Source organism: Cavia porcellus, unplaced genomic scaffold, assembly GCF_034190915.1.
Source record: "Cavia porcellus strain 051 isolate PalLab524CR breed Dunkin Hartley unplaced genomic scaffold, mCavPor4.1 scaffold_31, whole genome shotgun sequence".
In the NCBI taxonomy this organism is placed as follows: Eukaryota; Metazoa; Chordata; class Mammalia; order Rodentia; family Caviidae; genus Cavia; species Cavia porcellus.
Window position 1 is genome coordinate 9,448,536 of NW_026947514.1, and position 22,981 is coordinate 9,471,516.

The 22,981-nt window shown below is 45.8% G+C and overlaps 1 long non-coding RNA gene across 1 annotated transcript in view; it reads left to right on the top strand.

Annotated features, from left to right (window-relative positions):
• The first annotated feature begins 229 nt into the window (after positions 1-229).
• The window catches only part of LOC134474163 (uncharacterized), a 30,233-nt gene continuing 7,481 nt past the window's right edge, over positions 230-22,981 (top strand). Inside the window, exons 1-2 of the long non-coding RNA XR_010044810.1 lie at positions 230-410; positions 1,612-1,695. This is a non-coding gene — a long non-coding RNA (uncharacterized LOC134474163). The remainder of the gene's footprint in view (positions 411-1,611; positions 1,696-22,981) is intronic.

Sequence of the window (22,981 nt, forward strand, 5' to 3'; positions counted from 1 at the left end):
CTGCACAGCGCTGAGGGCTGCTGGGGTGCTGGGCATCCTGAGTCAGGGCAGGAGCCAGGCCCCAGCCAGACGCTCCTTCTTGATGAGGCACAGCTCAGAACGTTTCAAGACCTCCGGTGGCAAGTGGAGCCAGGCCTAGAGACCTCCATGAGCAGAGGCTGCAGTGAGTGTGCGCATGCGTGACTCCCCAGCCCTCGCGGTCTCCCAGAACGCAGCGCAAAACCGCCAACGGATCCCCGAGCTGGCTCTGAGCCGGGAGGGAGGTTCAGGGGCTCCCTAGTCCTCACACCGCGGCGGTTGGGCTTTTGGGACGGTGTAGAAATTACAGGAACAGCTCGAAGAGCTCGCCCTCAGGATTCTTGGGGATGAGGAGAAACCTTGGGCCAAGCCCTTGCTGAAGAAGCCAGGAGGTGAGCTGATGTCTTTGTGGGTGGCAGAGCATCCAGGGGCTTGGCTGGGGTGAGCAGGCCTGGAGGGAGGGCTGCAGACCACTTCTTCAGGAGCTGATCGGCCCAGCCACGCCTGGGCGGTCCACAGTGAGTGTCCAGCAGAGGCTTCTGCTGCAGGAGCCTGTAGAGGAGCTCGCTGGGTGCCAGTGCTCTAGGCCTCTTCTCTCCCTCCTGCTACCCTTCCTCCTCCTACTCCACCCGCTCTCCTCCTGTTTCTCTCCCATTTTTCTTCCCCCCCCTCCTCTGCCCCCTCCATGCTCCTCTCCTCCTTCCCCCTTTCCTTTCCCTCCTCCTCCCATCTCTATCTCCCCCACCCTCTTCTTCCTTCTCTTCCCGAATTTTTAGACCTCCAGCAAATGAAGAAAACTGCCGAAGAATTTGTAGCACAGGTAGATCCACTGAGGCAGCAGTCACAAGGGCAAAGATGTAAAAAATAGCCTCCACTTTGTAGGAAGAGGGCGCCCCTGTGTTCCACCTGGGGGAGCTGGCCCTCAGGAGCAGGAAGTGTGACCTGGAATCCTGGTCTGGCTAGGACCCCCCGAATGCAGGGCTCTGAACACAGCAGTGTTTTAGGAATCCACAGAGCCATAGCTTTCATAGCTTGCTTGATAGGATGTGCAAAAGTAAGCCAGGACTTTCTCAGTTGGTGAAATGTGAGTTCTAGGGTGGTCCAACCCATAGAACCCACTTACGTGGAAGTTGCCACTCAGCACCGAGCACTATGTGAGTCAGACTTGCTGTGGCGTCCTCATGGATGGCTTCTTGGCTGGGCACCTGCATGACCAAACTGCAGGAGTGGTATGAAGTTTAGCTCCGTACAAGCTATCTCCCAAGCCAGAGCCTTCAGGGACCACCTGTGAGTGGGGGAGTCATCTCTCAGTGCAGGCTGAGGCTTTGTGAGTGTTGGGAAGTCTACAAGCCAAAATTGGGACTCAGAGCCTGTTGGCAATTATAGTGCCTGCTGTGAAGAGCTGGGCAGGTCTACCTGAGGATATACATCAGAGGGGCACTGCGTACCCTCTGCCCACCCCCAAATGACAAAGTGACAGGAGGTTCCTGCCAACACCCTTATCTCTCCCTGTCTTGAAAGATTCACTTCTGGGCAGCCCCACGACCTCAAGGAGCAGAGGTGATGTGATTTAAGGGCACCCTGTATCCACAGAGCACCCTACACTGAGAGCTATGAAGACAGCGCTCACAGTCCACAGCCCAGCCGGAGCCCGGAGCTCTTCCGATTTCCCTCTGAGTAAGTAAATGACTGCACGTCCTGTCTCTCAGGAAAGAGGAATACAAAAGGAGCTCATGTGTCTCAGGGAAAAGTAAGTAGAAACCTTCCTTACACCTGTACATTGGCAGAACCTGCATTCTGTGAATGCACATGCTGAGCGGGGAGAATTGTATTTAGAATGGAAGATTGCATCACATGCCCAGAGGGGGAGAGGGGGACCGTTTGGAAGCACTTGGGAAATTCTTTTTTCTCTCACAGCCAATCAACCCATCAGTGCTAACTAAACTCCCCGGGACCCTGAGTGGATGTTCACCCATGACAATCTATAAAGGCTAATATACAGACACCAACTCAGTCCTGCCAGGATGGCTCAGAAGGTTGTGTAGGCAGTGACTGTGTGGGTGTAGCATGGCTTGGAAGGGGCTTCCTCTCCTGAGACCACACTGCCTCTACGTTTGTATTTCAAATGCATTCCTCATCCTCTCTGCTGAAATCAGACTTCATTTGAAGAAGGCTGATGTGGTGGAGAAAATCATGCTGTTTCACAAGCAGCAGTGCGAAGCGTAAAAGTGTTGAGAAAACAGAACCCAGAGATGACAGGGGCTGCATATCTAGTGTGAGAGACACAGCGAGGAGAGACCCCTGAGCGGGCCGTGTAAAAGTAAGCATGGCTGTCTACTCACTCACACAGAGCAAGCTGGGTTCCTAGAAACAATCTAATATTACTACACTACTGTGGATGTCTACGGCGTGAGCACCTGCCATGAGTCAGGTGTACCCAGGCTAAGCCCAGGAAGGGATGAAGAAAGCAGATTCTCATCTCTGGCTGATTTCCCAACACAGGCAGCAGCTGGTGCAGAGGACCCTGTCACACAGGTCCTGGCCACACTCAGGTCCCACAGAAAGGGCAGGGGCACTGCCTGCTGGAGCAGTTATGGTGGATCTGAAGTCTTTGTGTTCCTGGACAAGATGGGAGTGTCCCTACAGGGTTCTAAAGAATTACCACACATTGGGTGCATTGAACAGCACAGGTCAAGGGGCCAGGGTTACAGTCAGATGTCACCAGGGCTCGTTCCGTCTGAAAGTTCACCATGATGTGGGCTGCTCAGAGCAAACCAGGGAAGAGTATTATTATTGAATGCCAGGTGCCGCGGCCAGCGCGGGGAAGGAGTCAGGCGAGAGACTGAAGACACAGGGAGACCAGTTGCTCAGGAGGCAAAAGGCGATTTATTGAAGGACTCTAGAGTTTTTATAGTGTTTCAAAACAAAGAGCAGTACAAGTCACTTCAGGACACTTTCTTGTGCGCACAGCAAAGGTAAACATGTTCTTGGGCCCGTGAGAAACTTCTATGTTGTGCAGCCCAGAAGGTAAACATGTTCCTGGGCCCATGAGAAACTTCTTTGTTTATGTTCTGAAGCTATTCCCAGGTTAATATCAGCGCGATGCTTTGTCTAGAAGGCTGAGGTTACTGCAGGATGAGGAACTGGTTGAGGTCCAGCTTCAGTGTGTGGTTTTCCACACCCGTTCACTGCCACACCCTGGTTCCTGCTCCCAACAATTGAACACTGGCTGGTGGGCACCTTCCTTCTCTCCAGTGCTTAGGGAGCCCCAGTCTCTGCCTTTAAGGAGTTTAGAGCACGGGGACCATCGTAAGAAGAGTGTCACAGACAAGTGACAGACACAGATGTGAATGCACACAAGGAGTCCCAGGTTGGGGGTGAGTGGGATAGTTAGGCTTCCAGAGAGGCCACTTATAACCCAAGCTAGGCAAGTGGCAGCTGATCAAAATATGGGGGAAGGAATATTCAGGACACAGCAACCAGCCAGACACAGGTCCGGTCAGGTGTGCAGGTCAGGAGGGAGGAGCTGGAGGAAGGGAAAGAACCAGCCAGTTACGGAGAGCTTGAGGATGGAGGGCAGGCGTATCAGGAGGATGCAGTGTGACCTGCAGAAGAGAGTTCGTGAGGCAAGGGTGACAGTGTCTTGGGGCCCACTGAAGCTGGAAAATGTGAGTCCTTTCTGGGAATTTACTCTAGCTGTGCCCAGTGAATTCCTGCAGAGCAGGCCCAGAAAGGCTGGCAGATTGCTGCAGAGTGAGGTTGTGCCTGAGGCATGGCCATGGTTCAAGCCTTTGGACTTCCTGGCCATAGAACCAGTGCCTTGGAAGAAGAGCACGCTGTGCTGCCCATGAATGTGGCAGACTATGTCAAAGGTCTTGGTCCAGCGCTGGATCCAGGCCAGTGCCACACATGGGCACTCACATGTGGGTTCAAGGGATGAGCTTCAAAGGGTTCTTGTGTAGTTCTGTTCCAGTGCCGACGTAGGTAGCACCTTTTCTCTGCCATGTGCCAAGATGAGGTGCAATCCTGGATCTACTGTCGGCACTGGGCCGGCCCTGCGTCTAGACAGTACTTCGTTAATGACTTTCTGTCTTTACTGCTGTTCCTGCTGGATGGAGTCAGCCTCTCTCCTGCCCTGGCCCCCACCATCCCCCACGCTGTCCATCCTGGGAATGAGCAGCCCGGGCCCTTCCAGTTCCCAGTCCCTCGCAGCTGCCTAATGTAGCTGCAGCCACAGGCAGGGACTTAAGTCTCTGGAGATGAGTCAGGCATGTGCTGAGGAGTAGGCGGAAGCTGTCCAGGGACAGCTCCTGCCTGAACACTGAGCACTGAAACTTCAGTGCAAAGCAGCAGGTGATCTAGGAGACTCGGGAAAGTGTGTGTAAGGCATGAAGTTATCACGTTGTCAGTTTACACTGGGTTTAGGGGATCGGACCCCTTTGTAATGGAGGAGCACCTGTTGGGCACAGAGAAATAATAATGGGCAGCGTGAGAGGAGGCAGTTTTACATTTCTGATGTGGACTAAGACAGCTTCCTGTCCAACACTCTTCAGAAAGAGAAACTCAGTAATTAGTTAAGGAGAAAGGTGACGCTAAGGAGCAGCCCCATCTCATTACTTAATTTTTCTGAAAACTAGTTTTACCCACCAGCACATAAACATTAAAGTCTTCCCAATACATTAAAACCTGCAGATCATCAGGGCAACATTGTAAACAACCACATTTAGTGGCATGTGTTTAAATACTAGGGTTACTCCCACTTTCACTTTCCCTTACTATATTAGTGCTTCTGCTTTATCCACATCCACATGAAAGAATCAAGTGCACCCCTCAACCACTAACCACCCGGGTACCCCCAAACTCCACACCAAGCGTTTCGATGATGAGTTTATAGAACACTAAAGAGTCATTCTCTCCTCTGAGTGCCACATCCCTGGCGGGTGCTGGTGCTGGTTCTGGTGCTGCTGAAGTGACCTCCCGTCCTCAGTGGCCACCGTGAGGGGACCCAGGGTTCCAGTTGCTGAATCTCTGAGTCCTGATGTCCCAGACAGAGGCCGGTGGCAGTGAGTTCAGGGACGCCGCTCGTCCCAGTTCTGTGGGTGCCGCTGCATTCACACTCAGTTAGTCAGGGCTGCGTTTCTGCGAGGCGGGCTGCAGTTTCAGAGGGCGCCTTTGAACAGGCTCCTCCCTGCTCCAGTGGAATGGTGCGTTCACACAGCGCTCACCCATAAAAGGACCAAGCTCTGGGCTGCGGCCCCTGGCATGGAGCTGAAGGGAACTGTGCCAAGTGAGAAAGACCACTCTCTAGAGCGTTCATCATTTAGGATTCTACTCACAGCGCATTCTGGAAATAACTGAATCAATGCGACAGGAAGACAGTGGCCTTCAGGGATTACGGTGGGAGGCAGGAGGGGTGAGGATGGCTGAAAGGGGGCAACATGTGGGGCCCTGTGACGACAGTGCCACATCTTCTCTGGGGCGGTGGTCACACTAACACGCATGGGTGACAGCAATGCAGCAACCAAATACAGCCTCCTCTCAGGCCCCTGTGACCTCGGTTCTCTAAAGGCCATCCGTGCTTCCTTTGCATCTGTTTTCTAAAATGCTTTGCTTCCCTTGAAAGCTGAACCTCACCTCTGCCTCAAGTGGGCTTATACTCAGCAAGACTAAAAGGCTGTTAGAGAGAAAGATAGAATTATTTTTTATTTTTCCTTTGTTTTGCAAGTTAAAACAAAACTTGTTTTAGCTTCAATTAGGTCAAATCAGAAAAGAAAACACCAGATTATATAGCAGTCTTTTCTCTGACACATGCATTTTTAATATTGTAAAATAATATTTTATTAAATTTAGGGAAATTACAACTGCAAGCCAATGCAGGACTTATTTCCTGAAATGCTACTTTGTGATAAAGCAGGCACTAATACTGCTGATGGTTTCTTTAGAGTGCTTAACACTCCGCCTGAAGAAACCACTACTGTTCTCAAAAGTCTTTCGTACAACCCTAGGGCTTGTGGGTGACACTGGCAAAGGGATACACGTGGTAGAACATGTGACACAGACTTCAGACACAGCCAGGTCACCAGAGGCCAGGCCCGGTGGGTTTAAAGAGGCACAGCTGCAGGGTGGGGACTGCAACGGATCCCTATCTCTTGTGGCTTCCTTTGATTCTGGCCCTCCCAAATAATAAAGTAGGGATTCTTATTCTCTACCCTTCATGAAGAAGTCAGGTGAATACCCTTGCTGAGTAGAAATAATAGCATAAAAATGTCCTCAATGTTTTGTCAAATTGATTAGCAGACATACGGATGAATAATTCAAATTAATTCACTCCCCATGATTTATCAATTTTAGAATTCCACCTCAGTGGTAATACCACATGTTGAGTGCTTACTGTATGGTTGTTTCATTACCAGTTATGAAACATATAAGCTTCACTCTCTGGAATCACCCCTTTAATATGGTTTCCTCATTGTTGAAGGACACACGCTTTCCTTACCCACTGGAAAGGTGAAGAAGGACTTGTGCATTTAAGATTTCTCAGCCACTGCAACCCCCATGACAGTGCTATTTTACAACCATACTTAGCATGCATTCATCACAAGAAAACACCATGTGTCAGGCATTCAAATAATCTCATTCTCAGGTAGATTATTTCTCTGTTGGGCTGAACCCATTCATTTGCAATGGAATAGGTATTCAGCTTACAACCTGATGTCTTAGTGGACATTCAAAGCTTTATTTATGACAGAAAACAACCCTCCGATATTGCTCACTCAGCAGTGGAATAAGACCAATAAAGTGGGCCTTAGAGAAAGGAAGCACTGAGACAGATTCATTCAGTGTGCTTGTCATGGAGGGTCCCCGGATTCCCCAGCTGGATCGCCTGTAAATGTTGACTTTCCAAATGGGAACAGCTTCGGGTGTTACCTTCTCCCCCCACACACACTTGCAAGCATAGGACAGAGGACTGACCTTGCTCTCTGCTCTACAAACCCTGTTCATCTCAGCCCACACTAATGTTTCTAGCTCTAAGTCACACAAATCCATCTGGGCTGGGACCTCTAAAAGAGGAGGAAGGATGGAAAGGAGGAGAGGAAAGGAGGGCGTGCAAGAAGGCCCTGAGGTCTGGACATAAGGCATTTGAGGCTCTGCTTCTAGATGCTGCGCCTAGGACAGCAAGACACAAAGTGTTTTAGAACCTTCTCTGCGCGTGGATGAAGTTACAGCTTTTCACTAAATTTAGCGTGCAGATACTTTGTGTAAACGATAGCTAGATTTCACTCCTTTTTCTTTCTAAGGTTCAGAAAACAGAGAAATACTTGTCTAAATAACTAAGGAAGTTCTTCAACTTCCAAAATATACACATTGAGCTAAATTTACATGCATGTGATGGAAACTGAAGAACATGTGATCCTAGGCACCTATAGGTAGTCCAAATTAAAATAGAAAGATTTCAGAACAAAAAGTTCTCCCAATGGTTGAGCCCTAGAAAGAGCCTAGGTGCCCCAGCATTTTGTTTCCCAATAAATGGGAATGGAGCAGCCCATGTAGTCAGTCATTTCTCATTCCAGAAGCTTCTTTTCAGCTACACACACACACACACACACACACACACACACAAATTGACTGAGGCCCATGTGCAAGTATTTCTTGTGCAAATCAAGAGCAGAAATGTGCTGTGCACTACACAAGGCTCCTCTGAAATACAGGGAGCCAAAAATGAAAAAATTGACAGCAGCCATCACAGGTGCCTCAGATTTTGGTAAAATGGCTTCAGTCTTCTCTCAGAGTTTATTGAAAAAACTACATGATTGCTATTAAATCCATTTTTATTAGCAGGAGACAAAAATATTATCCTAACAAAATATTTCAAACTATAATAATTTGAGGGAGAACTTTTCAAACGCCTCTGTGGGAAAAGCATTTAATGCACCACAATACTTTGAAGTAAACCTAAGTCGACAAACCCGCCCTGCTCTTTAAGGAGGACACCAGGTGATCAGGGCTCCTTCCCTCAGCCTCCTCCTGCCTGGCTGTCCCCTGAACACGCCTGCTCTCTCCTGCCCACACTTGCTCAGAGCAGCACGTGCTCAGCCTCCTTCCTGGGGCCGCACTGCAGGTCCTTTTCTTGCAGCCCCCAGGAGACTTCCTGTCCATCCCTTGGAACGCTGGGAGCTCAGGTACCTTCCCTGCAGACGTTTCTACGAGGTGTTCATTTCTAAAGTTCACACTGCCTTCTCATGGCTGATACTGCTGCCTCCAGAGCTCAGTTTCACGTATCTGTTAAAAAGATTTTCATTCAAAAGATGTATTTTGAAAATAATTTCTGAACCCCTGCATCACAGTCTCTCTTCAGGCTGGACGTGAAATCTAGAACATTTTCAAATTCTCCAAGTCATTCTTCCAACAAAAGCCAAGAGTCACAGCTACTTTAGGGTAAACAGGACAGATGGGTGCTCTGTTTGAGCCTTGGGAATGTGAAAGAAGCCGGCGACTGGAGTTGGTAAGAACTCGGTTTCATTTGTAAACAGATAGACATGAACCTCTGCACTGACACACCTTGGACGCTTTTCTGTTTTGCACTGAGGCAGTGAAATCCAAGCCAATGCTTAATCCAAGTCTCCTGACTACTGCCAGCTCCACAGTTTATAGAAGCTGATGTGAATGATAGAAAGCAATCCTTGGAAGAAAGAAAGCTCAGAGCGCCTAATAGGAAGAATTTAATCCCTCATGCATGAGAACCAACATGAAGTAGTTTAGCCTAGTTATGATCTCCATTACCAGATTTTCACTTTACCCTCCGAAAAGTGAACAAAACCTCACAAAAACTCCATGGCAAGAGTGTCACACACAGATCCTTGGAGTCCTGGCATCCCCAGCAGAGAATTCTGAGAGTCTCTAGGGGAAAAGTGGACCCCTCAATTCAGTGCCTTAAAATGGATGTGTTGCCTTACATTTTTTGAAGTTTTTTTCTCTAAGTATTTTACAGAAAACCAAGCTGAAGCTGGAGAATGGAAGCCACCAAAATCATCAAATCACCTGGCTGGGTTCTGAGTGCAATTCAGGGTTTCTGTTTCCTAGTCTGGGAGGATCTCTGACCCCAAATGTTCCCCGCATCCCTTCCTGGATGGCAGCACTCTCGAGTTCCTCTGGTTTTCTACACTCATCCAAATTACCTCCCTGGGCAACGTCAGGTTCAAGGCTTGAGATGTCCTTGGACGAGCTGTTGTTGACCTGTTGCTGTGAAAGCAGGGGTGCAAAGTCTCTGTCCGCAGCACAGAGCACCGAAGTCCAAGGAGGGACCAGAGCTGACAGAGGACGGTGCAGTGGGTGCTGGTGCACCGCTGGCCCCGGGGGCACAGCCTGAGCAGCTGGCTGCAGCTTCAGCAGCTCGTCCTGCAGGGCGCTCTGTGGTGCCTTCAGAAGGCTGATCTCTGCCTATGAAATCCACATGGTGCAGGAGAGTTTTACACACCACAGCCGGCCTGTTCTCAGCTTTGTAGCTTTGAAAGGCATAAAGCCTTCTCTAAGATGACCCAGTAATCATACTTTACTAAGTGAACCCAGGTTTCTACAAGATCCTAACAGTAGAACTTTATTTGTAAAGCAAGCATAACGACGATAGTTAAAGCAGAGATGTTTCAAACAGTGTGAAGATGAAAATGTCACAAGTATGTTAAGTGAGACAATGAAGTTGTCAACGGAACACGGTTTGCTGACTTCTATGGAGGGGAAGTGAAGGAAACTTCTTAGGGCTGCGGCTGCAGTTACCGAGTCCCATTGAGGAGTGGGTACAGCTGTGACCGTCTGTGCACTCAGGAGCCTCCTCTGAGCACCTGTGGCCTGGACAGTCTCCCAGAACCGGGGACGGCTGGGCTTAGGCTTAAGATGCACCAGGACTCGGGGCACCTTGGCACAGAGCTGCACAGCACAGCTGGAAGGATGCTTGCATTTATAAGTCAAAACTCTTCAGATAGGATAATGCATTGTGGCCATGATTTTTATGCAGAGTCTCAGAAGAAAATAACAGAGCTGCCGTGGTGGTGCACACCTGCCGTGCATCACGCAGGGAGCCTGATGCAGGAAGATTGAGCTCCGCCATGACAACTTCATAAGACCTTCTCTGAAAATGACAAATTAAAAAAAGAGATGGGGTTATATCTCCATGAGTAGGCCCTGGGTTCAATCCCTAGAACCCGAGGAGGAAATATACGGGTACCTCGGTTTACAGACTTAATTCATTCCATAGTGCTGGAATAGATGGCCCCTTTCATGCTCCTGAGGGGAAGATGGCTGAGATCCTGTTCATCAGGCACAAGACAGCTACAGTGAGGCTGACCAGACTGAATTCCTTTCCAGTTTAAATGCACATCTGAAATGAGTATGCAGTGTAGGATTCTATTAAGATGTCATGGAAACTTTCCAGTTTTTTAACAACATAGAAGCTGGCCAGGACAGCAGGAGGCTGGAGTCCCAGCCGTTCAGCAGGGGCTGAGGCAGGAGGATCGCTTGCACCTAGCAGGTCAGGGCCAGCCTGGACATCACAGAGAAACCCTATCTCCTGGCAAAGAGGAAATGATACACAGAAGGCACCCCAACATAAATCAGTCACACCAAAGGACAGCACCTGTATTCCTGTTCTCAGTGCATCCTCCTGGGTAGGGAGCCCAGTTAATTTCCAAAGCATTTACATCTCACCTTTTTTCATATTACAGCAAATATGAAAAATGAAATTGTTTTGAAGACTTTTTGACAACATACGTTTTTCACCAAAAAGATATTTCTGATTGTGGTAAAAAATGCAAGCTCAATATTTCTTATGCAAAATACTTGGGACAAAAACTATCTTCAATTTCAGATTTGTTGTATTTTGGAACATTTTATTAGACTTCCTGGTTGGCATTTCTAATCCAAAATCTAAAAAGTGATACCCCTGGATTTGTAGGTAATTTAAATTTTGGAGTAGTGAAGCTGAACTTATGCAAACATCTCTTTAAATTATGAAGAAAATCAGAAGCAAATATTTAACTTCTATTAATAATCCTGAGTCATACAGTGTTTAACATCTAGCGCAGGAAGCATCCTAAAAGGTGGAAAACTTTCCTAACTGTGCATTCTTTCAGTAAGTAAATATCAGTAAAGTGAAGAGGAAGTCGAATCCTAAACCTGCAAAGAGCAAATGTGCACAGGGCACCAGAAAGCTCCTTGCTCTCCTGTCTCTCTTCCCCTCACACCTGGAGACATGGCGCCCCCTGCTGGGCGGTGTGCCCAGGGTGCTCCACCCTCTGGGTCTCTTTCCTGCAGAGACCAGAACCCCCAAAGCTGGCATCTCTGAGGCAGAAGGGCCCTGGTGCTGACAGGCAGCAGTGGGCCTGACTGGCCAGAGTCTGGAGGCCCAGCGGAAAAAGGGAGCTGGCCAAGAAGTCAAGTTTTTTGCATCTTCTATCTGGGAGTTTTTAAATGAGCGAAAAGCTTTCCTTGATAGGCCACTGTTCTGCCTGTCATCTCTTTTTCACACATTTACTGTGCAAAGTAGAGAAATGACACAAAAACCGCACCACCAAGTAAGTCCTAGAACCATCCACCATGCTAGGGTCAGCCACATCCTCACTAAGCCTTCTTAAGCAGCACATAACACAGTAATTAAAACTAGCACAGTTTGATTTTGTGGTTCTTTTGTTGCTGTTGTTGTTTTGTTTAGTTGTTTGCTACTGAGTAATCTACATTCATAGATTTGGTATGGTTTTCTTTTGTTTAGAGGCAGAGTCACAAAAAGTCCAGGATGGGCTGGAAATTTCAATCCACCTCCTTCAGCCTCCAAGGGTGCTGAAATTTCCCACCTATCCAGCCAGGCCCGGCTCCTCACAGCTCTGTAAGGAGGCTTAATATCAGCATGTAGAGCTGAGTGTGGTGATCTGTGCCTTGGTTTGAGCACAGCCTGAACAGTTTAGCTAATTAGCCAGATCCCATCTCAGCACAGATGAGAGGAAACTGTGTGGGGATGTAGCTGAGTGTGGTTATCCTGGGTCCAATACTCGGCACTGGAAAACAACAGTGTATGTAGAGCGGCCCACACGTCACAGAGCCTGGTGAGGACACACACAGCCTAATATGCTCACTGCGCTGCTCTCACGCCACACACTTCAGATGCCAGGGTGGGGACCACTGACCCCGCAAGTCAGGTTTTGGGGTCCCCAGCATTTCTCTTTGCCAACAATGCAAAGGGCTGGATCCTGTGTAGTTGTCATTTCTGGTTCCAGAAACTTGTTTTCAGTGACACACACACAGTCCACACAGACGAGGATCACTGAGGCACAGGCATTTCAGATAAGAGATCAGGGGAAGAGACACAGTGTGGATTTCACAGCGCTTCTCTATCCTACAGGAATCTCAAAATGACAACATTTCACAAGAGGCCTGATGCAGGCCTAGAATTGAATTCATATGATCTCAATGCTGCTCTGAGTATTTTTGCTATAAAGAAATGCATGAGTTAGAGGACAACATGCAATGTATACACCATTGTTACCCAGGATGGACTTTAAAGTTTTGTGGTAGTTATTTTCTTTCTTGTTTTTATCTGTGAACAAAATGGATTGGAAAATAAAAAGAAAAATTACAAAACAGAAATACATAAATTGCACCTAAGTAACTTTTCTCTAATTAGTAGGATGATTTAAAGCTCACTTTTCTAAGCAAAATATTTCAAAACGTCTCATAATGTGAGGAACACACATGCAGATGCTGCATAGGAAACCTTTTAAGTGAACCACACCACTGCGAAGTAAACGTTTAAACACACACAAGAACGGTCCTCTTCCAGGCCACTATCAATTTAAAATGTGCCAGTCCCCTGAGATTCCCACCAATGCCGCACCCAGAATTAAGCTGTTGTTTTCTGGGCCCTACTTGCTCCAAACCAACACCCTTTCCCTTCAGGAACTGCATCCTAGTTCGTTTTCTTGGAGCATTTTAGAAAATCTCGTGTGATAATTTCAAGCCTATGCTTTGCTTATTTTGTCTCATTCAATACCTTCCATAATATCCTGCATAAGTGGGGAGGAGCTGAGCTGTGCATGGCTTCACTCTGTAAGACATGGTCACTACCTTCCCTACCTCCTATGCAGCCTGGTGATGCCTTCTTGTTTAGTGGCCGTGAGCTCCAGTACTTTGTTGTACTTTCTTGGAATGATGCGGTGTTCCCTGGCCTTCTTGTTCAGGTCTGCTCACGGGCACTGTTTCTCACAGTGCAGGGCTGCAGCTGTCCTTCAGAGTCCCCAGCGACCCGGGTGGAGGAGGGACGCTGTGGTTCTCTCAGCCCTGCTAGATCTTCCTTCATTGATGTCAGACTTCTCTCCTTCTCCTCTTCAGCGTGGTCTTCCGGCTGTAAGGAACAGGTATTACCTGGTCACGGTTATATAGTTTCAAGTCTTAAGCCCTGCAGTGGGAATTCACAAAGTCTCACCAAGGGCCAGGGCAGGTCCAAGGCTGTGTCTCTCAATGCAGCTCTATGAGAACACAGCCCAGCGCTTTGGTTCACACCTTACAGCGCGAGAGTTTCCGCTGCCACTGATGACAGGGCTTGCACAGCCCAGAATCCTGTACTGTGCAGCAGAAGGTGTGGAGCGCACTCCACCTTCTCTGGAAGTACAGCACTCCACAGGAAACCACAGGAAAAACCAGCTCTCCCTGTAGCACGTTTTCCATTGTGCTGTCCATTGCCCAGGCTGTGTTAACTGGGACTTCACTATCTTCAGGGCGGCCTTACCTTGGCGACTTCCTTATGTTTGCGTATTTCCTCCCGATGTTATGTCTTAACTTGGCTATTTTTGCTTCATACAAACTCTGCAACACTGCTGTGTCATTTTGCTGGTGGTCAAGCTCTTCCTTTCAGGGCTCCTGAAGTATCTTGAGAGTTATTCATAAACTTAACAGCATTTGTGATCCAGACATTTACCTGAGCTATTTATTTCAGAGCTGTCCAAATCTAGATTATTAAAATTACTCCTCTGATCTAATTGAATCTGAAAAGATTTACAGAGTCCACCGAGAAGCACAGTTCTGAAGGATCTCATTCCCTCTCTCTGATACCTCAAAAGAGGTGTTGCGGCTAGGCTTGGTATTGCACAAGATAATGACCTGACTTGGGAATGCTGATGGAGGAAAATCACAAATTCCACCACAGCCTGGGAACTTACTGCAACCCTACCTCAAATTAGAAAGTGTGGGAATGTGACTAAGTGTGCAGGTTCCGGGTTCAGTGCTCAGTACCAGATGTGGAAACCTGTGTTTCTCTTTGTAATGAAGGGACTTCCACAAGGATCCTTGAGAGGAAAGATGATCCAAAGTGTCTTTGCCTAGAGATCTAACCAAAGTGACTGAAACCAAAGTATATGCCTCTGAGGCTCCCCACAAGATACCCACTGCACGGTGGCCTTTGGCTAAAGCTTAGCTTTTTCAAGTAGCTTCTGGCACCCTATTTTAAGAAAAGTTTTTTAAAAGCTCTCTGTAATCACCCTATGTTATAAATCTGTGGACTTGGTAGAGTACTCCTCTGGGAGTGCCAATACAGTTGCCTTTTTCCTGATGAACTTCTGGCTCCTTTAGACTCAGTTTTCCCTGAAACACCAGGGACCCACGAGTGGTGGCCTTGGGAACATCGGTCTCCTGCTCTGCCCCTTTAACTGCAGCCTTTCTCCCTGGGCACCACTGCCTGCTGGCCCTCTCTGTGCTCTGCACAAAGCCAGGCTTGGGAACCAGAGTCCCACCCTACTCTCAGGAAGAGGAATTCCTACTCACAGCTAGAGAAACCCGGGATTTCTGCCTTAAGCTTCCAGGCTCTGTCAGTCATGGAACCTCTCCCCCATGCATCTCACTCTTCTGCCTGGGGTCTGCAGTTCTGCTTGACCCCACCTTCCCCTCACCTGGGTCTTAAACCCAACTAGCAGTTTGCCCACCATTTTTGGTTTGCCTCTTCCAATTCTTTGTTCAAGACAACAGGGATCTGGAATGCTTTTGTTTGGCCAACCTCATTTAAAGAAACTGCCAGAAACATTGTTAAGATCAAGTGATAGTTAACCTATCTCATCCAGCATGCAAAATTCAGTATGATATAGATTAAAGACCAAATGTGAGAACAAAACTTCAAAATATTTCCCTAAATAAACATGAATAATCTATCTTCAAATGAAAGAATGTATTCTTATGGAATCAAAGTAGGGATTTCATGCTGTGGGTATAAAAAAGCACGGTCACCACGGCCTGGGCATGATTGAACTGAGAATGAGGAGACACCTCGGGGGGCAAGATGGGCCACAGCTGAGGCCACCTGGAGACTTTCTGGATAGTTTTCCTTACTTGGCCTCATTTGTTGCTCTGAGGGATCCTTGAACCCTTCCCATGATCCTGTTGAGGTTTCCTCTGTTGTCCACTGAACTCCTTGCTGGTTCTGATTAAATACCTGTTGCCAGGGTCGCTGTGCAGCCCAGCTCGCAGAGTAAGGAGCTCTGCTGAGGATTTTCTTCATCCTGCAGCCCTGAAGATCATGCCGTGTGTCTCATTCCTTGGAGCCTTCACTGTGCACCCATTAGGATAATTAGGGCTCTAGGTACAGAGCACAACAGCTTGGCGCCCAAACAGGGACTATACAGTAGACACGTCTGCTGTGGACGGTGACCTTCCTTCACTGTGTTCCTGGGGTGGAACACAGCTCTGACATGCATCTATTTTATCTTCATTTTTTTGGAAAACATCTTCATCAGGTAAGTCATGGGGAATGCTTAGCAGAACCACAAAGCAGAGCTGCTTTTCCTTCTCAGCAAGGCAACCCCTGTGACCTCTAAGGATATTGTGATGCCCTTCTTGGATAGTGATGATCTATCTGATCAGGTGTCCTTGGTATCCTGATGGGGGTTGCTCATCGTGGAGGATTGGAATAAGACAGGCAAACTGCAGTCTGAGGAGCCTCGAGCTTCAGTCTCTGTCTTGCACACCTGGCATCTTTGCTGGGATGCTGTGACAAGATTTGGTACCACTTGGGGAACACCCCTTGGTTAGTCTCCTGGTTACCCTGGGGTGTCACTTCTGTTGCTTCCACCTCTCCACTATAATGCTTCTGCCCCCTCGCCACTGCCACCACAAGACGCAAGCCTTGTAAAGCCTTTGGCAACTTCCCACTGGTTCTAACTCCCATGTAAATGCTGGCCCAAGAAGATAAACACATGGGGAGTTAATCGCTTGTCCTGTTTTGTGTCAACAAGGACAAGAGCCCAGCTTTGAAAGTTGGAGTGCTGATTGTACTGGAATGTTGTTCTTCAAGTGTGATCTCTCCTGCCCATTCAGCTGAATGTTTCTGAATCTGTAGCTCAACTAATTGTCTTGCCTTATATCTCCTCTAAAGCTCGTGATGTTACTCGTGGATATCAAGGATTTGGATCCACCATGATGGCTTCTGCTACACTCTCCTGGGAGATGAATAAATGCCCAAGCCTCTCTTAGCTATTGACAACTTTTCCTTTTCAAGTATTAGCTCCTCATTTCGATGCTTTGTGGGGAGACACAGATCCTGCTGATGTCTGACTGTCCTCCTTTACAGCAGGCCCTGCAGAGCAGTGCTCACACAGGCACCGCAGCTGTGGCGGGTCAAGTCCCGAAGGACTGCCCTCTCTCCTTGCTCCTTTTCTGTCAGATCCTTTGCCCACTGGGGCTGTTGTTGCATCCAGAGTAGCAAGAAATTTATTGTTGAATGATTACATTTACCCCACTCACCTGGCGGTAATTCAGATGAAAGTCACTTGGTTCTGGTGGCCGGGAGGCAGACTTTTTGCTGACCCTTGGTGTCTATGTCCCTTATTTTCTCTTTACCTGCAGAATCCCCACAGTCCTTTCCAAGATCCTTTTCCATGAGATCTCTGCTAATTGGCCTATAACTAATGGGGCTGGTCGATTTACAGTTGTAGATTCTAAGTTTGCAAAAAGTTATTGTAATTCATTTTGGTTAAGGAAATGTTTGAGTGCACTACGATTTTGTAAGATGTTTGTCAGTCCATCTGTGTGTGTGTTCTCTGTTTGTACAGTCTTCTAAGCAGCTGCTAGGAATTCCTGAGCTTCGTGATCATTTACATGTGTGGAGCAAGAAGCAAAAATGCCCATACAAGAGTGCCTACATGGCACAGAACACCTAGAAATGCCCTGGGAGCATGTTGGGGGTTGGGGTCCGTGAGCCCGTTTAGCAAGGGGCGAGGGTAGCAGTACATAGTGGCCCCTGGGGAACTTAAAGAGTTCTCACAGACCCTGACAAGCTGTGTACTTGTTTCTGGGTTTGAATCTGTAACAGATCATCCGTCTATATTTGTCCATTTGTCTGCTCTGTGAAAAGCTGTTCCTTTCATTTTGAACTCAATAATTTTTCTTTTTCCATTTTTGGTTCATTTGAACAAAAATTCATTGGGATATAGATTTACAAAGCATGCTTTCTCCTTGGTTGCCAGCTGGTCCAAAGCAGGCAAAGATTGAGTATAGAAGTATAATATGTTAAAATCATGGAGTTCAAAGTCTCATTATTTAAAAAAGGAAAATAAAATTATTAGGATAAGTAACAAAATCCCTTAAAGTTGGGATTGTTGGACAGCTCTCTAACTGATAAATAAGAAAGCAGTTGCCTGGTAACACTTTTAACCAGTTCTTGTTTATTGATGAAAGACGCCAGTAATTTCCATGGTCTTGTAAAGAGACCCTCCAACTAACAGTTATATAACATGTTATTGTTATATATTCATATTGGTCATTCTCCAAAAGAAATAATACAATAATCTGGTTTGAAAATCCCTGTGCAATGATTTCCTATGGCTCTGATAATTGACTGCTATCAACTTCGTAATGTACTGGGTATATTCATGGTTCTGGATGCATAGGGCTCCCATGTTGTGAATCAGGGATTACTCATGGTAACAGACTTGTGTTTCCTTTCAGACTTCTGCTGGTACCAAAAACTTGTGAGATTCCGCTAAAGGTCAACAAGTTGGATAGATACTTATTTTGTATTAGACAATGGTGATTGAAAAAAGGGATATTTTAAGTCAAAACAGAAATTTGGATTATTGTAAAAATGTCATGATTTTCATGATACAATAATATGCAAAATAATAATTCATGACTTACTATGTAAAGTATGTAACTGTTAACACTATTGGTATTCTAATGCTAAAATACCCATGGATAGTAGATAACAGGTTTCATTGGGTGTTCTAAGTTGCTGCATGTTTAGATGAGATAGTAATGTTAAGCTTACTGCCTCTAATGTTCTCTATAATTATACATCTTTTCTTTGGGATGTTCAACAGCTGGGGTTTAGTCGTGAAAAATTAGAGCGGATGGGCTAAAATCCTAGCCATATTTTGGCCCTAGCACTTCAAGGTCAGTGGGGACCCAGGAAACAAAACAACATCTGCTGTGTCATCCTAAGATACTGAGTGATTCCCCGGGCTTTTGATTTAGAAGATGAAGAGACCACAGAGGAAAGTGAATTTCAATGTATGGTGTGCCTAAGGAGAGTCATCAGGAGAAAGCTCTCCCAAGTTTTCACAGAAAGTAACTTGGTCAAGCAATGGCCATGACTCATGCAGATGGCTGACACCACTAGAAGAGCCAAGAGGTGCTGGGCATGGTCCTAAGATAATTCTGAGGAGACCTCACTGACCTAGATAGGAAGTAAGAACCTGATTGTATTTAATGCAGATCTCATCTTAGCTTGTTCTTGAACCTCCTGCAGAAAGGTGTGACTTCCAGAGGTGTGATGCCATGTAAAAGTTGGATGTGGGGAAGCTGGGATCACTAACAACCCCTGACAATTGCTGGCTCCTCTGGTAACTGGCTACGGTTATGAGCTGATGGACCACACAGAATTTAAATTGTGGGAGTTCTCCTAACACAGCTTCTCTAGCTTCTGCTGGCTCCTTGTCCTGTGTATCAACAAAACAAAAAGAGGGACATATTGGAGAGCATTGAAGCTGAATACAGGGGCAGGGCTGTGATGTGGGGGCGGCCTCAAGCTATCTTGCCCCCTGAGGTGTCTTCTCATTTTCAGTTCAACCATGGCCTGGCCACGCCAGACCCTACGCATGTGTCGAGTGTCAACACTCTTAACAGGATGTAATGACACAGAAAGGAAAAGATTAATTTTCCCAGCTTCTCTGTGCAGTGTTGTGGGGCCATATGAAAACCTATTCAACAGGTTACAAGGAAACTTGAGGTGACCAGCGCCTGAGCAGAGTTCTTAGAGAACTGCTGACCTTTGCTCTATTTCTTTCCCTCTGCCAATGGAAGATAGAAAAGAAGCCTAGATCTGGAGGGATCATTTTTATCAATGAAGTCAAAGCTACACACAAGTTGAAATGGACAAGAGCAAGACAGACAAAGGATCTGAGGCCTCTGAGGATGAAGAGCCTACTCAGAACCTGCTCATGTCCGGGTTTGACTCACATAAAAGAGAGAGGAACACCTGGCCTATTTCCTCACAGCCAAAGCTTAATGTGATAAGAAAAGTCATTCTGAGTGATGTCAGTAAATGTTTTTGTATTTAAAATTGCTAGAACAATATTAAAGGTAGTATTGTCTTCTTAACACCAAGAAATCCTGGAAAGGAAATAATTGAGAATTTAAGCGATACTTTACATAATAAAGAGAGCCAGACAGAAAATCTCCTAGAGGAGGAGTGGAGAATCCCACTGTCAGCAGGAACACAGCAGGCACAAACACCCCAGAAGATGACAACGAATAGGACCACAAAGTGGGACATGTTTAGGTGAAGACTGGTCACTGTGAAAATGATAGGTGCCCTGTAGGGAGCACTTCCTATCCTGTCTGCCAGATTACCTCATCTAATCCTAGCTACATGACACTGGGACAGCAATCTTGTGACAAGTTTAGAAAAAATAAGGAATTTTCCCCACACTGAACATCTAGACTGTGTCTATGCCGGGCTTCAAACCTAACTGAACCAGAATGCCAAAGTGCTGGAAGGATGGGTGTCCACTGAGGTGTGATGGCTCATCGCTGCTGGATCCATCAGTAAATCTTTTAAAATCCAACTTATTGTTTATAAAGCAGTTTATACTTTACTGATAGATCAAGATCATTGGTCACCACCACCACCACCATTCCTGGTATAATATATAATATAATATAATATAATATGAATGTAATCAGGACAAGAAAATAATAGAAGATGGCAAGAAATGTTCGGTACTGTATGGAAAATATTCCATAGTGTCATGGTTTATGTCAGTGGCCCCCAAGCCTCATGGAATTATGAATGCAACCAAATTAAGCACTTGTGATTAGTTTGCTGTCTAGCACTTGGATTGGTGGTTGAGTGTTTCACCCGCCCAGGGGTGGAGCCAGGATGTGATGTAAAGGTGCGTAGGGGGTGTGTCGCTCTCTCTTGCCAGTCTGGCTTACTGTTAGCAGCTGCCAGGAACTGCAGCCCTGCCATGCCACCCAGCCTTGGAGCCATGTGAGTGTGGACTGAAACCTCCAAGAACTGTAAGACATAAACCTTTTCTACCTTCATTTTGAGTGTTTTGTGTTTTGTTCCAGCAATGAGAGAAAAGTAACTAAGACACACAGAAACTGATAGAATGAAGACAGTACAAAGATTCCTTTAAACTGCTACTATTATGCTCAGTAGTACGATGTTACTCTCAGAGGCCCCTGGGACTGCTGTAGTGACCCACCGTAACCTGGGGAGCTGATCACAGGAATCTCTTTCTCCCAGATCTGTGGGACAGGAAGTCCAAAGTTGCCAGGAGATGGTCAGGTGATGCCTGCTTCCTAAATCCTAGGTGGAAGCTGCTCACTGTGCCCACAGATTTGGGAGGGTTGCATAATGTCACTAAGGAGCCCCAGGACGTTGCCTTTTCCCAGCTCATGCTACACCTCAAACATCTAGAAAAACAAGAGCAAGTCAAGCCCAAAGCTAAAAGAAGATTTTAAAAATCAGAGGAGAAATTAATGCAATAGAGACTAAAAAAACAATCCAAAGAATCAATGAATCAAAGAGTTGGTTCTTTGAAAGAACAAATAAAATTGATAAGCCCCTAGCCAACATAATTTTAAAAAGCAAAGAAAAAGATCAAATTCATGCAATAAGGAATGAAATAAGTGAAATCACTACAGACATTAACATCTATTTCAAAAAGCTCCACTCTCAGGGACTGGGGATTTAGCTCAGTGGTATAAGCCCCTGCCTTGCAAGCACATGGTCGTGAGTTTGATCACTGGTACCGATTTAAAAAAAAAAAAAAAAAAAACCTCCACTCTCATAGGTTCATCAACAGTGAAGAAATGGACAGACTCCTAGAAACATATGAAATACCAAAGCTGGCTCAAGAAGATGTAAAACTGCTGAATAACCAAACTTTTATTAATGAAATTGAAAATGTAATTAAGTCCTTACCTGCAAAGAAGAGCACAGGCCCAGATGGATTCACTGCAGAATTCTACAAGAAGTACAAAGAAGACTTAATGCTGACACTCCTCAAACTTTTCAATGAAATTGAAAGGAAAGCAATTCTTCCTAAGTCATTCCTGGAAGCAAGTATTACTCTAGTACCAAAACCTGAGAAAGACCCAACTAAAAAAGAGTACTACAGGCCAGTCTCCCTGATGAACACAGATGCAGAAATCCTCAATAAAGTATTGGGAAACAGGATGCAGCACATCATCAAGAAGATTATACACCACGACCAAGTGGCATTCATCCCAGGAATGCAGGGATGGTTCAACATACAGAAATCAATAAATGTAATGCAGCATATCAATAAAGCCAAAAGTAAGCATCACATGATCATTTCTATAGATGCAGAAAAAGCTTTTGATAAGGCCCAAAACTCACTCATGATAAGATCCTTACAGAAAATTGGAGTAGATGGTCTTTACCTCAATATGTTAAAGGCCATCAATGACAAACCAACAGCCAGTATCATAGTAAATAGCAAGAACTGAAGGCCTTTTCCTTAAAATGAGGCACAAGACAAGGATATCCCACATCATCACTCGTATTCAACATACTACTGGAAATTCTAGCCAGAGCAATTAGACAAGAGAGAGAAATAAAAGGGGTAAAGACAGGAAAACAGGAAATAAAATTACCATTATTTGCAGATGACATAATACTCTACATAGAAGACTCCCCACAAAACTCCATTGAAAGACTCCTAAGTATAATAAATAAATTCAGAAATGTACCTGGATACAAAGTCAGTACTCAAAAATCAATAGCATTTCTATACACTAACAACAAAATCACAGAGAGAAAAATAAGATAAGCATCCAAAGAAATGAAATACTTAGGAATTAATCTCATGAAAAGTGAAAGATCTATACAGGGAAAATTATAATACCCTGAAAAAGAAATGGAAGAGGATCTCAGAAAATGGAGACATATCCCTTGTTCATGAATAGGAATAATAAATAATAAATGGCCATTCTCCCAAAATTGTTATATAGACTCAATGCAATCCCAATGAAAATACCATCAACATACCTCATAGATCTAGAGAAATCACTCCTAAAATTCATTTGGAACCAGAAGAGACCTAGAATAGCCAAGTCAATTCTAAGCAGCAAAGGCAAGGCAGGAGGCCTCACAATCTCTGACTTGAAGTTAGACTACAAAGCTACTGTAATAAATCAACACGGTACTGGAATAAAAACAGATCTGAAGATCAATGGAATAGATTAGAAAGTACAACCATAACTACAAACACACTCAACCACCTTATCTTTGATACAGGGGCCAAACCTGTACACTGGAAAAATGACAGTCTCTTAAATAAATGGTGCTGGAAAAACTGGATCTCCATATGCTGAAAACAAAAGCTAGACCCATGCCTATCACCATACACTACACTGAAATCTAAGGGGATCAAAGATCTGAATATTAAACACTAAATCTGTCGGAAGA